General features: G+C 35.2%; 1 protein-coding gene across 2 annotated transcripts in view; it reads right to left on the bottom strand.

The window, feature by feature from the left end:
• Positions 1 to 14,316, bottom strand: part of GBE1 (1,4-alpha-glucan branching enzyme 1) — a 281,289-nt gene that overhangs the window by 127,054 nt on the left and 139,919 nt on the right. The gene's annotated exons all lie outside the window — the stretch shown is intronic.

A 14,316-nucleotide genomic window follows, 5' to 3' on the forward strand; every position in this document is an offset into this window, starting at 1 on the left:
CCTGATCAAATTTAACTTTTTTGCTTAGTTCAAACCTGGGTGGGTCCTCAGAATTACTCAGGAATCTCATATTTCCTTAATGAAACAACTCCCCCACTCTCTCACATGACAATTCTACACCTCTTCTCACCTGGAATTTCTAGTACCTCTCCCTTAACTTTTCACTTTCAGTGGCTTGTCCAGCTTTTTATATTTAATTGGAAAAATAGAAGCAATTAGAAGACATCATCAAACCCTGATCAAATCTACCCCCCTCACTGGTTAAAACCCAAAGACTCTGCCTCCTATTCCATCAGTGAATTGTCCCTGAACTTTTCCAAGAGCAACCCTCCACTGGTACACCAAATCCCATCTTTTCTTCCCTTCTGAAGTGGTTTGCACCTGTAGTTACCCATTCTCTGCTGACTTAGCAATTTCTCCTTCTCTATCAGTTCAATTTCATTGGCTGAAATATTCTTACCTTAAAATAAATTTTCTAATGTTAACCCTCCCTTTTAGCTCCCCGTTAAAGAATAACTCCTCATCAAATTTATCTATACTTGCTGCCTTGATTTTCTCACTTGCCATTCTCTTCTTAACCCATCTGAATCAGAACTTTATTTTTTTTAATTTTAATCCCAGGGTACCTTATATTAGTTTCAGGTGTATAGTATAATGATTCAACACTTCTATATATTACTCAGTGCTCATTGAGATAAGTGTACTTTTCCTCCTCATCACCTATTTCACACATCTCCCTACTCACTTCCCTTCTGGTAACCCTCTGTTCTCTATACATAAGAGTCTGTTTCTTGGTTTCTCTCTGTTTTTCCCCATATGTTAATCTGCTTTGTATCTTAAGTTAATAAATTAATTTAAATTCCACATATGAGTGAAATCATATGGTAATTGTCTTTCTCTGACTTATTTCACTTAGCATAATACTCTCTAGATCCATCCATGTTGTTGCAAATGGCAAGATTTCTTTCTTTTCTATGGCTGAATAATATTCCATTTTTTATATATACACCACATTTATTCCTCACTGATGGACATTTAGACTACTTCCATAATTTGGCTGTTATAAACAATGCTGCGATAAACACAGGAGTGCTAAATGTAGCCCTTCAAATTAGTGTTTTTGTAATATTTGGGTAAATACCCAGTAGTGTGACTGAATCGGAGTTCTAGCCCAACCATTCCACCAAAACTCTTTTTACTCCAAATAAACGACCATCAGTCCAAATCTGTGGTCCTGGGCCCTGCAGATGCAGTTGGCATTGGTGGACTCTACCTCCTATTTCACCTGCGGATCCTTCCCTGTCTTCTTGGCTGCCTTCCGTTTGTCTCCCTGACCTCTGCCTGGGAGAGTAACTCAGAGCTCAGGGGCAGACCATGGCTCTCCTCATCCTCACTCTTTGAGTGCCCTGATACAACCTCATAACTTGAAATAACTTCCATTAGCAGGTAACTTCTAGTTTTAAACTGCCAGCCCACCAACTGCACACTTGCCCCACACCTCTCCACCATCTACTTTATCCTAGAGTGGGCAGAATTACCTTTTCAATATTGTCACACCATTCCCATGATCCAAATCTTTTAGCAGGTTCCCATCACACAGAGAATGAATTGACTAAAATAGAAGAAAATCCAAAATCCTTATAAGGTCTTACAAGGCTCCAGGATCTGAAAACTGCCACCAAACTCTCTGGAGTTTCCTAAAATTCTCTCTTGCTTACCATCCTACATCTCTCTTGCCTTCTCTTGAAGACAGCAAGCCTGTTCATCCCCCCACACAGGGACTTCACAATTGCTTTTCTCCTCACGGTTCACAGTGGATTTTATACTGAATTTTATATTGTACCCTTCCATTCAGCTCTCTGTTTAAATATCACCTCTTTAGAAATGATAACCTTGACCACACTAAAAGACAGCTGCCATGCAACACGATACTGAACCAGCTAGCTTTGGTTTTCTTCATGGAACCCGCCACTATCTGGAAATTTCCTTTATATGGTCCCTTCCCCACAGGCAGGATTCTGAGGACTGGTGTCCTACTGTTTTTTGTTTTGTTTTGTTTTGTTTTTACTGCCTCATTCCCAGGGTTTAGACATGTTGGGTACACAATGTATTCATTGTGTAAGTACTCAATACATCTTTTGCTAAATAAATAACTTAGTTAAATCAGCATTTCAATATGCCAAAAATATTTCTGATAAGTGATTCTCAACAACAAATTACTTAATCATCAACAAGTGTCCAGAAAGTCTCCGGCTCCTAATACTTATTTACTCATTTTAAAAAGCTAAGACACTGAGAAGTTCACTTTATATACATATGCAATATACATATCGAACACACTTATGTTCTCTTAACACATTTAACAGACATTTCTAATACAGAGAAAGCATTTCATATCTATTTTTAAAACAAAACTCCCTTTGCTTTAAAACAAATCCACTTGAACAGCCTAGAAATTTATATTCTATCCTATTTTCTGCCAATCTTAGGGGTGTGGAGATTATGAGCTGTAGTGAAGTGAAAGAAACCAAAATGTTAACTAATCTATGATTAATCTGTATAAACTTTCAGATTTTAGATGCGTATACAAACACACACGTATGTAAATGATGAGAAAACACAGGAAAACAACCTACGGCATATTCATGTGAGCTAGTTAATATCTATGCAGTAATACAATTTATAAGCACATACAAGAATCACCTTTCAACTTTCTCCAGGATGTTAATGCATCCTGCAGAAAAACCTCCCTCAGGTTTGTTCCTGGCATCTCTAAATTACTTAAGTTTAGGGGTGCTTGGGTGGCTCAGTCGGTTGGGCATCTGACTCGGTTTCAGCTCAGGTCATGATCCCACTGTTTGTGGGTTTGAGCCCATGTCGGGCTCACTGACAGAACATATATTAAGGCTTTTAAAAAGAACATAGAGATAATTTTCCTTTGGCTCTTTTGAGAAATTGACAAGCATAAATAAACAATAAAAGTCTTCACTTTTTTTGGCTTTCTTCTTTTAAATATCATAAAGCTGAAATTGCTAAATGTACAGCTGAGATCTATATGGGGGGGTAGAAATACAATGAAAATAAGGAGAAGAAAGGCAGCTAGACAAACTTTTGATGCGCTGTTGCAGGAAGACTAATACATAGTATTTTCTTAAGTAAGTGCAAATCCTGAAGCAGGTTGTGCTATTATTTTCTGCTTGAGGAAATAATAATAAAGAAGTTTCATTTCTTCAAAACGTACATTATAAATAAAGGATACAACATGTTGATAGGGGTTTGGGAGTGGTAAAGAAGAGATGGAAATATAAAGGTTTCAGTGAAGTAAGTACATAATTAAAAATGATGAGCCCCCCCTTGGGAAGGAGCTGCACATAGCCTAGACACAGAAGAGCTTTAATGACAAAGCAAATCTACCCTAATTCCCTCCCCTAACTACCACATGTTACTGTCACTATACCTTTATTGGTTAAAGGATTAGTGAAAATTTTTACTTTATTTCAAGGATACAAATTTCAAGTAGGATATTCTTTACAAAAATATAGACACCATTAACAATGTTTATAATATGGAATTTTCACATGCCCAACTGATACAACGGTATATTTCCTAACTATGAGATCAAAGGAAAAATAGGTAATTTGTAACAATTTTAAAATACAGAATGTGACTATCACAAATTTTAGCCACAGATTATCATAAATAAATGACAGATAAAAAGAAGAAGCCACAAATAAGCATTCCAGGGGAATTTACACTGGTAAAGAAGGGGCTTTTACACTGTGGACTGGAAAACACATAGGAGATAGCCATACAAGGGAAATACTTGAAGCAGAGAGAGAAGCATGTGCAGAGGCCCCGATGCAGGAAAAGCACCAGAGTGGTAAGAGATTAATGAGCAATAGAAAGAATATGTTAAGATGAGAGCAGATACAGGTCCTTCAAAAACCTCTTAAGCCATGTTAAGAATTTTTTAATTTTTTTAATTCTCATCAAAGTGCACTGAAGTACTTCAAGGTCAAAGAAATGTGAGAAATAAAGTATTATTGTATAGCCCTTACTAGAAGGTTCAAAATGCACATTAGCTAATTAAACATCCCAAGAATTTTAACTATAAAGAAATGTGTTGAACTTGATTTAGTTCAAGGTTTTCCAAATTTATTTGAGCACTGAACACTCTTCACGTGACACACATTGATATCCTGCTGAACTTTCTTCCTCAGTGGATCATTTCCCACAGTTATACTGGAACAAAGAGCCAGTGAGAAACCTTGATGCTATTGTTACTTCATGAATTAACTGAAAGACTATTTGCTATTACTGGGAATAAAAGGACCTAAAGTATTACTCTGTAGAGATAATGGGTTTCATTGTTGCTCAGCTGGACAAACATTTGACAGTCTGCTCTGGTACGTTCTGAGAGAGTGTGCTAAACAATAGGGTTATAAGATGGATGAGATCTATATTGTCATTTGGGAACACTAGAAAGCATAAATACATTCATTCATTTATTTATCCATTCAATAAATTTGTGTCTAAATGAGTCAAGCATTGTTCTAGAGAGAAACAAGGCAAACATTGTCTTTGCCTTGCTGAAGCTTACATTCATGCTTGGTATACAGGAGAAAAGCTAAATTACAACAACATAATTCAATAACTGACATAAATAAAACATATATTTGCAGGTAAGAGAGCAAGGAGTGAAGGTAGATAATCAAATAAAAGCATTTAACTCAGTGCAGGGAGTAGAAAAGACAATCTTGATTTGAAAAATAATTTGGACATACTATAAATAAGAGTTGTAATTGTTAAATGGATACGCATTCAGAGTTTGTATGACACATAAATATGAGCTCAACAATTTAGTCTGGATGTGGAATAAACCATGGAAGTTTTAAGAAACAAAACTGATTCTTACTCTATTCAGGAACTATGCTAAGAATTTTACATATTTTTAACATTTAAAATCTTCCAGCAACATCATGAGGTAGGTCCCTTTAATCACCACTTTAGAGATGGATGTGGACACTAGAATATTTAAAATTAAGTACGTGGTTTACATTATATTTCTTTTGGACAGTATTATTCTATATGCTCCTCAGTAGGATTGTTGGTTTCTGTTTTGCATGATTATTTAATGTATACCTTGCCTCTCATTTCCCATTTTTCCCACTGACCCTGCCAGCCTGCAGCCTGACAGCAGACACAGCGGCCCTCAATGCTTCTCTCACCACCCCTATGGCCTGAAAGTGTTTGCTACGTTTATCCACTTCATTTCATCACTAAGCTCCCTAAATTCTCTTCTTGTACAGGAGATGTGAGATACCTTACTTCTGGAAAGGTCTGGGAAAAGATGGAGAGATAGACTATTTCTGATAGCCTTTCAAATGTAACCACACAAGTTGGGAGATGAGCTCATGGCAGAAGCAAGAAGGACAAACTGTAGGTCAAGCAAAGCCTATGCTAGCTTATTATAAGGAGACTCTGAATAATAACACTTTGTCAGAGTGCCTGGCTGGCTTAGTCTGTTTTAAGCACCTGACTCTTGATTTCGGCTCAGGTCATGATCTCATGGTTCGTGGGTTCAATCACTTGTCAGGCTCTGTGCTGACAGCTCAGAGACTCCTTGGGATTCTCTCTCTCTCTCTCTCTCTCTCTCTCTCTCTCTCTGCCCCTCCCCTGCTCACTCTATGCCTCAAAAATAAATAACATTAAAAAATAATAATAACACTTTGTCAGAAAGAAAAAGATCAGGGGTAAATGCTATTCCATACAGGGCACCAAACAACAAGCATAAAGGTATGATCTCCCTACTTATAACCATTGTCACAACATCAATGGCCAGTCAAAACAGAAAGAAAAAAAGGACTGTGGCCCTTCCTGCCTGAATTAATCTAGATACTATTACCAAAAACAGCTTAGCCATTATACTAAAAAACTCCATTACTGGAAAAGAATAAACAATCTGATTTACAATGAACACTCTGAGACTAAAAATGAGAATAGACCACCATACAGTAGTGTCCTAAAAAATATAAACATGGTCCCTGATTTAAAAGTTAATTCAGGGGCACCTGGGTGGCTCAGTCATTTAAGTCAGCTCAGAGCCTGGAGCCTGCTTCGAGTTCTGTGTCTCCCTCTTTCTCTCTGCCGCTCCCCTGCTCATGCTCTGTCTGTCTGTCTGTCTCTCTCACAAATGAATAAACATTAAAAAAAAAATTAAAGCATCTTTAAAAACAAAGTTAATTCAATAGCTGTTTCATAAAATGCCTTTTTCACCAGAAAATTTAAAAATAATAGTAAGTAGACAGATGTTTTGCTTATCCCACATTGGAAGGGAAAAAAGCAATACACACAAATGAAGTTTTTACAGTAATCCTCATTAAAAAAAAAATTGTTGACAGATAACTTTAATTTAATCCTTACAACAACTTTTAAAATTTTAACAATTTTAATGGAAATACTTTGAAATTGCATTTTCCTTCTTCCTGGCATCTTAAAAGAAAATTTTCGAACATGATAGTTTTTTTAATGACTCACGTTCATTATGATTATTCTACACTGCAGTCTAATGATGCCCAGAGAGACAACTGGAGTGTGGAACTGTTTGCTGCCGCACCTACGTGGCCTTACACTGCCGTGGTTTCACTTCTGGTTTCTGACCTTGATGGGTTTTCTCTCCCTTTAACATTGCTCTTGGCTGTGACTTCTCAACACCGTTAGATGTTGACTATCATTGGTCATTTCCACAAATGTTCCTAATTCTGTGCTTCTACTAAAAACAAAACAAAACAAAAAACAGCTTAATGTGCTTTTAAAAAAACAGTGTGAAACCACACGAACAAACGAACAGACCCACAGAGATTACGGCATGTCCTTTGGCTGATGAAAACAAAATGCTGTTCCTTGTCTTCATGCCTCTGATTCTGTTTCAGAGGATGAGGCTGGCTGGCTAATCTGCCCACAAGAAAATTATGACAATTATATGGTAATAATGGTGACAATGCAATTGTCCCGACTGTAAGTCAGACGTGGGGATAAATGTGTCACTAAACCTTCACAATCACAGGAGTCAGGTACATTTAGAATCTTATTTTATTGGGGCGCCTGGGTGGCTCAGTCGGTTAAGTGTCTGACTTCAGCTCAGGTCACTATCTCGCGGTCTGTGGGTTCGAGCCCCGCGTCGGGCTCTGTGCTGACTGCTCAGAGCCTGGAGACTGTTTCAGATTCTGTGTCTCCCTCTCTCCCTGACCCTCCCCCGTTCATGCTCTGTCTCTCTCTGTCTCAAAAAATAATAAATAAACGTTAAAAAAAATTAAAAAAAAAAAAAAGAATCTTATTTTATAGAGAGGGATATCAAATTTAGAAAGATTCATTAATCTGGCTGTATTTACATGCTAATCAGTGGTACAACTAGTATTTGAGTCTAGGCTTGTAACTAGAGTCAAGACCACTACCCATTCTCTGTATTGCCTCCAAAGGTCAATAACTACATTCACTTTTTTTTTTTTTTTTTTAAGAAATCACAACTAAGATACATGGTCTTAAACAAAGGTTACTGCATTTTAACTATGTAGATTTCTTCAATAAATGTACATTGTTTTATTGAGCCAATCTTAAAAGGCACTTATTTATTTTGTTGATTTGTCTGCTACCAAAATCAAGGAGATATTAATGCAATTTTGCTGAGTGATAATATCATACAATCAGTTTAAGTTTATGAAATTCTCACTGTTAATAAAAAAAAGAGTTACAATGTTGTGTTTAATCTATAAAAGTATCATTGTCCTTATCATATTTGATTCACTACCTAATTTACTACTTAATTTTAGAAGTTTGGTAGAATCTGATATTGTCACAGCCCAAGGCATATTTTAGGGTACAGAGATAGCCCTGGTGGCCCAGAGATTATAGCCATCTCAAATGTGTGTTCCTTTGGTCTGGTAATTTCAAAATTTTATATTAATTGCTGTTAGTTTGCAACTTCAGGAGCTTTCTAGGTATGATCTGAAACCTGAATACAGGAAGGGTGGGGAGAGATCATGTAAGAGGCAAGACAAAGACACTTCAGATTGGTAGGTGTCAGTTTTAATAAGCAAGGGAATTTACATATGAAGCTTGTTTTAGGCAGCTGCAAGATGAATAGATTCCCATACCTGCCTACCAGAATCTGAAAATTTTGTATAGAGGCCTTAACTGGCTTCAGGTACATATACTGCTAAGATAGTCTCAACAACACTTTGCTCTCTCAAGGCTTTGTCCTTGGAACAGCTCCTATTGTGGAAATGGTAGGCAGAGTGGACATTCCAAGGACAGACGAGGGGGTGAGGAGCCTCTGATTGCCTGAGTCCAGCTTGGAAGTCAATCAGTGGTTACATTCTCTTGCTTACCTCTTCCAGCAATTGTAGACATTTAAAAATGGAGAGATTTCAAATAAAGTGTGGAATGCTGACTTAAAGAACTGGACGATGTGGCGCCACAGGTTACATTCTCATGTGGGAACTGGCAGGAGCCCTGGGTGGTGGTCCCCTTAGACACAACCTGTTTGCTCCAGATTGCCAACAGCACCACCTGGCCTGGCTCCCTCAGTTACCTGCCTGATTTGTGAGCTGAGCCCTACTTTCCTTCTTTACTAAAACTTGGAAAGTACATCTCCAAACTTTCCTTAACAGTCTATATTCTAGTTCACCACACATTTTCAATTACTGTTTAAAATAGTTTGAACATCTGCCCTGTGGCACATAAATAATATCATTATGAGTTCTTTATACATGAAACAGATTCAAGTGCTAACCTACTCAGTTCAAGATCCAAGTCACCTAATTCCAAAACCATCTCTTTCATATTATACCAGATCTTATCTATTTAATTATATATATAAACAATATTATATATTATATACGTATGTAACTATATTATATATCATATATAATATACACATATAACTATATATATGTATGTGTGTATACATCTATATGTATATGTATACATATAGATGTATATGTATAGATGTACATACATCTATATGTACATACATATGTACATACATCTATATGTATATGTATACATACATATAACTATATTTATGTATGTGTGTATACATCTATATGTATGTATGTGTGTATAATCTTTTGTAGGCTCCTCCATTGAATTCAGTTTGAAAGAAAGGCAACCCCACTGAATCAATATGGTACAGTGTCATTTTCATGGAAAACAAATTTGTTAGTGAAAACCTTATAAGACAGGGAAAGCATGAGATTGGTTTACTGTAAATAAAATACATTCTATAAAAAGGAGTTATTAACTTTATGTCCATATTTAATATATAAAAAATACATATAACAAGAAAATTGAAACTAATTTTAAAATTATTAATAAAATTAAAAATATTAATTAAAATTAAATTTTAATATTAAAAATTAAAATAAAAAACAATATTTAATTAAAAATTAAAAACAATATTTAGAATGTCACAGAGTGAGTATAAGTACAATGGACAAAAATTAGACATGAAAAGGAGAGAAAGAATGGTGGGGGACGAGAGGAGTCATTTTACTTAATTATTTTTTAATATTTATTTATTTATTTTGAGAGAGGGAGAGAGAGAGAGAGAGAAAGAGTGAGAGTGAGAGAGAGAGAGATTGCACAAGCAGAGGGGCAGAGAGAGAGGTGAGAGAGAATCCCAAGCAGGCTCCATTCTGTCAATGGCAGAGCCTGACATGGGGCTGGAACTCACAAACTGAGATCCTGACCTAAGCCAAAATCAAGGGATACTTAATGGACTGAGTCACTCAGGTGCTCTTGGAGGAGTCATTTTATATCACGTAATCACAGAAGGAAGTTCAATAATATATGTAAAGTACCAACTGCCTCCAAATTGAATGTTCCTTAACAATGGCCACCACTGTAATCATCATGATTATCATCAGACAACAAAGACCAGGTGAATACACCTGGACATCCAGTTGGGCCCATTTGCTATCCCTAACACAGTACTAGGAAAAGATCTCAAGTTTCAGAACAGTTAGCTATCATGCTGTTTTGTTTCCTGAAGCACTGAGAGAAAATGTTAACTCTAACTGCCCCTGAGTTTTACTGATGCTTTCAGCAGACAGAATTTTGAAAGGCTACACAGGCAAAGGTCTAATCTTTGGGAGGCATATTATTAGCCTGGAAGGAGACAATGAAATCAATCCTGAGGCTGAGGGCTTCTCTTACTAACAATGAAAGGAAAAAAAAAAAAAAAGACAGACTGAAGACCTGAGGTACAACCAAACAGGGATATCTCACCATCACAAAATGTGGAGTGGAAATTCAGGAGTTAGAGACAAATAGGCCTGATTGGTAATCTAAATGAGTAGGGGGAAAGCTCTCAAAGGTGAATAATCTTTGTAATACTTACAAATGTGCCCTTCCAAAATTATGAGATACCTATATTTTCTGAAAATAATTGGCTCAGTGTAACATGGATTATTTATCTGCAGCTTAATGTTAAGGAAATCATTCATCTAGGAAACCATGAAATACTGCTTTGTAACTTCAAAACTGCTAGTCCATTCCCTAGAAAATAGACATGTTTAAACAAGTTGTTTTGTTACACACAGACAGGAAATAGATTTTTTGTCACCTTTTACCTGCTTGTTTATAAAGGTCATTAACAAAACCAGATATTATTATTATAGACTCCATGAAATTTCCACATTTAAATGAATAATCATTGAATAGGGACTTTTAGACCATTTTCACTATCATGGACCATTGTCTTAGGCTAAAGAAGCAGCTTTTAGAGCACAGCATTTTCAAATTTAAGGCAAATTACCAAGTAGAACTGTCCTACTTTTAAAGTGAGTTTGGACTTGAAAAAGTGAATGGTACTGGTGAGTAAGACCTAAATACTCAAGATATTTTCACAATATCCCTATGTACCTAAATTTTAGACTTGTGGGGAATAAACGGGGCAGATAATACCTGGAACAAAGTTCATACAAAGACTGTAAATCCTCACCCCTGTGCTGTGCTCTGCATCGACAGAAACCTTTCTGCTAGGCTGAATAATCTCATAAACCCTGTGAGAGAAGCTACATTTCTACTATTCACACTGAAATCCAGACAGATTAGATTGATATAGCAACTTTCTTAATCTTTTTTAAAATAGAGAATTAGCCTGTCTGAATTTTGAATCTCACTCTACTTTCTTTGAAATAGTAGATTTAACCATTTTCCTTAATCAAGCTGAAATAAGGTTCTGGCTTATACAACAAAGAAATACTAAAGGGAAAAGAAAATGTACTATAAAAGAAGAAAACAGTTAAGACTTTTTATGGCATATCCAGCATTCACTGAAGCTATTAACAACAATCTTACTGTGGGATTTTAATGTTCTTAATGAAGAATAGAGTATTATTTGTTTGTTGTTGATTGACTGTCTTAGCCATAGTTAGCTGTTTGCTATATCAATGTTCAAAACTGTCTTTTAATCATCTATCATTTGCTTCATACAAATCATTTGTTTGCTTTTTGAAAATTTATAAAGCAAATAGGACAGATATTTGTCTGTCTAAAATGATGATGTATTACCTCAGTTAAAAAAATATATAAATGTTTGGAAACCGATCCAAAGAAATTAAAAACACATATTTTATTTTAGGGTTTGTGCTACATTTAAATATATTGAAAATATCACGTCTGTAAAGGCATGATGCTTGGTAGATATTTCATGTTTGTTAAATAGTCAATAGAATAAATGAACTATTCAGAAAAAAAAGTTAATTTAAAAAAGTGTATGATGTTAACCTAAAAATAGATTATTTTTTTTAAAAAATTGTGATGTTAACCTTAATTTACCTAAAAACTGATCTAATTAAGGGATCAGTAAACTTTTTGATTGTGTGCCCTATCAGTGAAAACTTGTCAACATCCCTCCATATATGTATACATCCCTCCATTTATGTATTTCCATATGTATGTATTAGTTATTAATTGCTTTTTTTGTGACACTTTAGTAACACGTTAAGTGCACTGTTAACTCATACACACAAAGAAACTAATTTTAAAATAAAGATAAAATAGTCAAGGGTCTGGTTAAAGTTAAAAGTCACCTTGATATGTGATTTTAATGCTTCTCCTGGCTGTAACAGCTCACTAAAATACATAGATATAAATGAGATAATCAATGGCTGGGATTATTAAATTATAAAAGTTTTTTTTTCCAACTCCCTCCATCATCTATCATCTTTGCTAAAATTTGACTTGTATATTTCCACTTTCCCTGAAGTTAGGTAACCACAAGAGGATTCATTTATATTTATATTTACATTTTATATCTATATTTATATTTATTTATATTTATATATTTATAACCAATGGGCTTGCAAAATACTAAAACTGAAACCCTTTTAAAAGTTCACCAAAAACTACTTCCAAGATTTATGTGTATGAAAAGAACTTTTTAAAAATATTTATTTATTTTTATTTTAGAGAGAACGCACAAGCAGGGACAAGGGGTGGAGGGAGAGAGAGAGCGAGTGAGCTGAGAGAGAGGGAGAGAGAGAGACTGAGAGAGAGAAGGAGAGAGAGAAAGAATGAATCTCAAGCAGGCTTCACTCTCAGCACAGAGCCCCATGAGGGCCTTAATCCATGACCCTGGGATCATGACCCCTGCCAAAATCAAGGGTCAGATGCTCAACCAACTGAACCACCCAGGCACTCCTGCAAAGAACTTTTATGAATGAAATTGTGGCAATAAAATCACAACGATGGAAATTTTTTTCTTGACATTTTCCCCAAATCCACAGAAATTTCTTTAAAAACCATTATTTCAAATTAATTTTTAAAATATTATCCATACCCTGAAGAGAATGACTTTTTGGTCTATTTTTTTCCCAAACTTCTGATTAGCATATGCTCAGGAGTTTCCCAAGCATATATATTTTGCAATGCATCCTAGGACATATGAATCTTTAAATTTTCCAGATAATACCAAACTGTTAGTTGCACACATTAACTTTTCTATGCTATTTTCTGTTATTGTGGCCATTTTTACTACCATAAAAAGAGAAATTATTTCACCCCATGACACATGACTTTTTGATTTTTTTTTTTTTTTTGCTTTTAAGAAACCACAAAGAAGTACATGCCTTTTAAGTTCCCTTTAAAGTAATAATATTACAAGTTTCTAATCATGTCCTGAATACTTAGCTTTTAAAAGTCTTGCAAATCAAGATACACCATACCATATACTCGTTAGCTAATACATCAATGTACAATAATCCTTAAGATTCATCGTTAAGAACTGATTTGGTCATGGTAAAATATTATATATAAATATACTAAAATTTTGTCTAGAATATGAGCAACTATGTTCACGAGGGTTTACCCCAGGAATGCAAGACTAGCTTAACCTTCAAAATTTAATAAATGGAATTTACTATATTCACAAACTAAAAAAAGAAAAACCATATAAGATACCATAGACCACTTAAGATACAGATATCCATTCTAAACAAGAAAGGCCCCCCCATGAATTTCCTTCCACATTTTAACTTATGGAAAGGACTACCACAATTAAAAACACAATTATTATAGTGTCTGTACTAAGGGGTATTTCATTCCATGTGATTATGACGCTAAAAAGCAAACCGGATTTACTTTTGTTCCTAAAAGGAACTCTAGTAACTCAAGATAATAGTAGAATATCTTTCTACCTAATAGTTGTTTCATCATGAACCCATGCTGAAGGAATATGATTACAATACCTTTGTGCCCAAATGTAAATTTCAGAGAAAAAAAGAACATTAGCTCTACTATGTTATCTCCTTTGAGATTCAATATCTTATCTCTGAGAGAAATACTCAACAAAGAAAAGGTACTCATTTGAAGCTTTAGTAATAGTTAAGGCACAATTGTTTAAGCTCAACAAATCTGCAGTTATCTTGTTATTTTATCAAGGGCATTTACACAGTGCCAGAGGAATAAGCAAAACAGAATTTAAAACTTGGACCTCTAAATTGTATCCATTATTTCTTAACTCTAGAAACTTCAGAAACTTATGGATGACAAATTTGTCAGAAGGTTCTCTTTAGCAACTAAAGTAAGGACATCCCAACCTCTGTTATGAACTGTCATTAGTAATTTAGCAGGGCTAGAAGGCAGTTCAGCCAAGTAGACAGAAAATTAAAACATGGGCAGCTCTTGATTGGAAATTTATTCATAGCAGGTAATGAAATAGCACAGACAGATCTCTGGTATTACTCGGAGAGATTTAATTCTGATAACTTTGATGATGGCACTTGAATCAGAGAGCATAAACGGTGACAGGTT

This window comes from Panthera pardus, unplaced genomic scaffold (assembly GCF_024362965.1).
Source record: "Panthera pardus isolate Hobbes unplaced genomic scaffold, ASM2436296v1 HiC_scaffold_16, whole genome shotgun sequence".
Classification (NCBI taxonomy): Eukaryota; Metazoa; Chordata; class Mammalia; order Carnivora; family Felidae; genus Panthera; species Panthera pardus.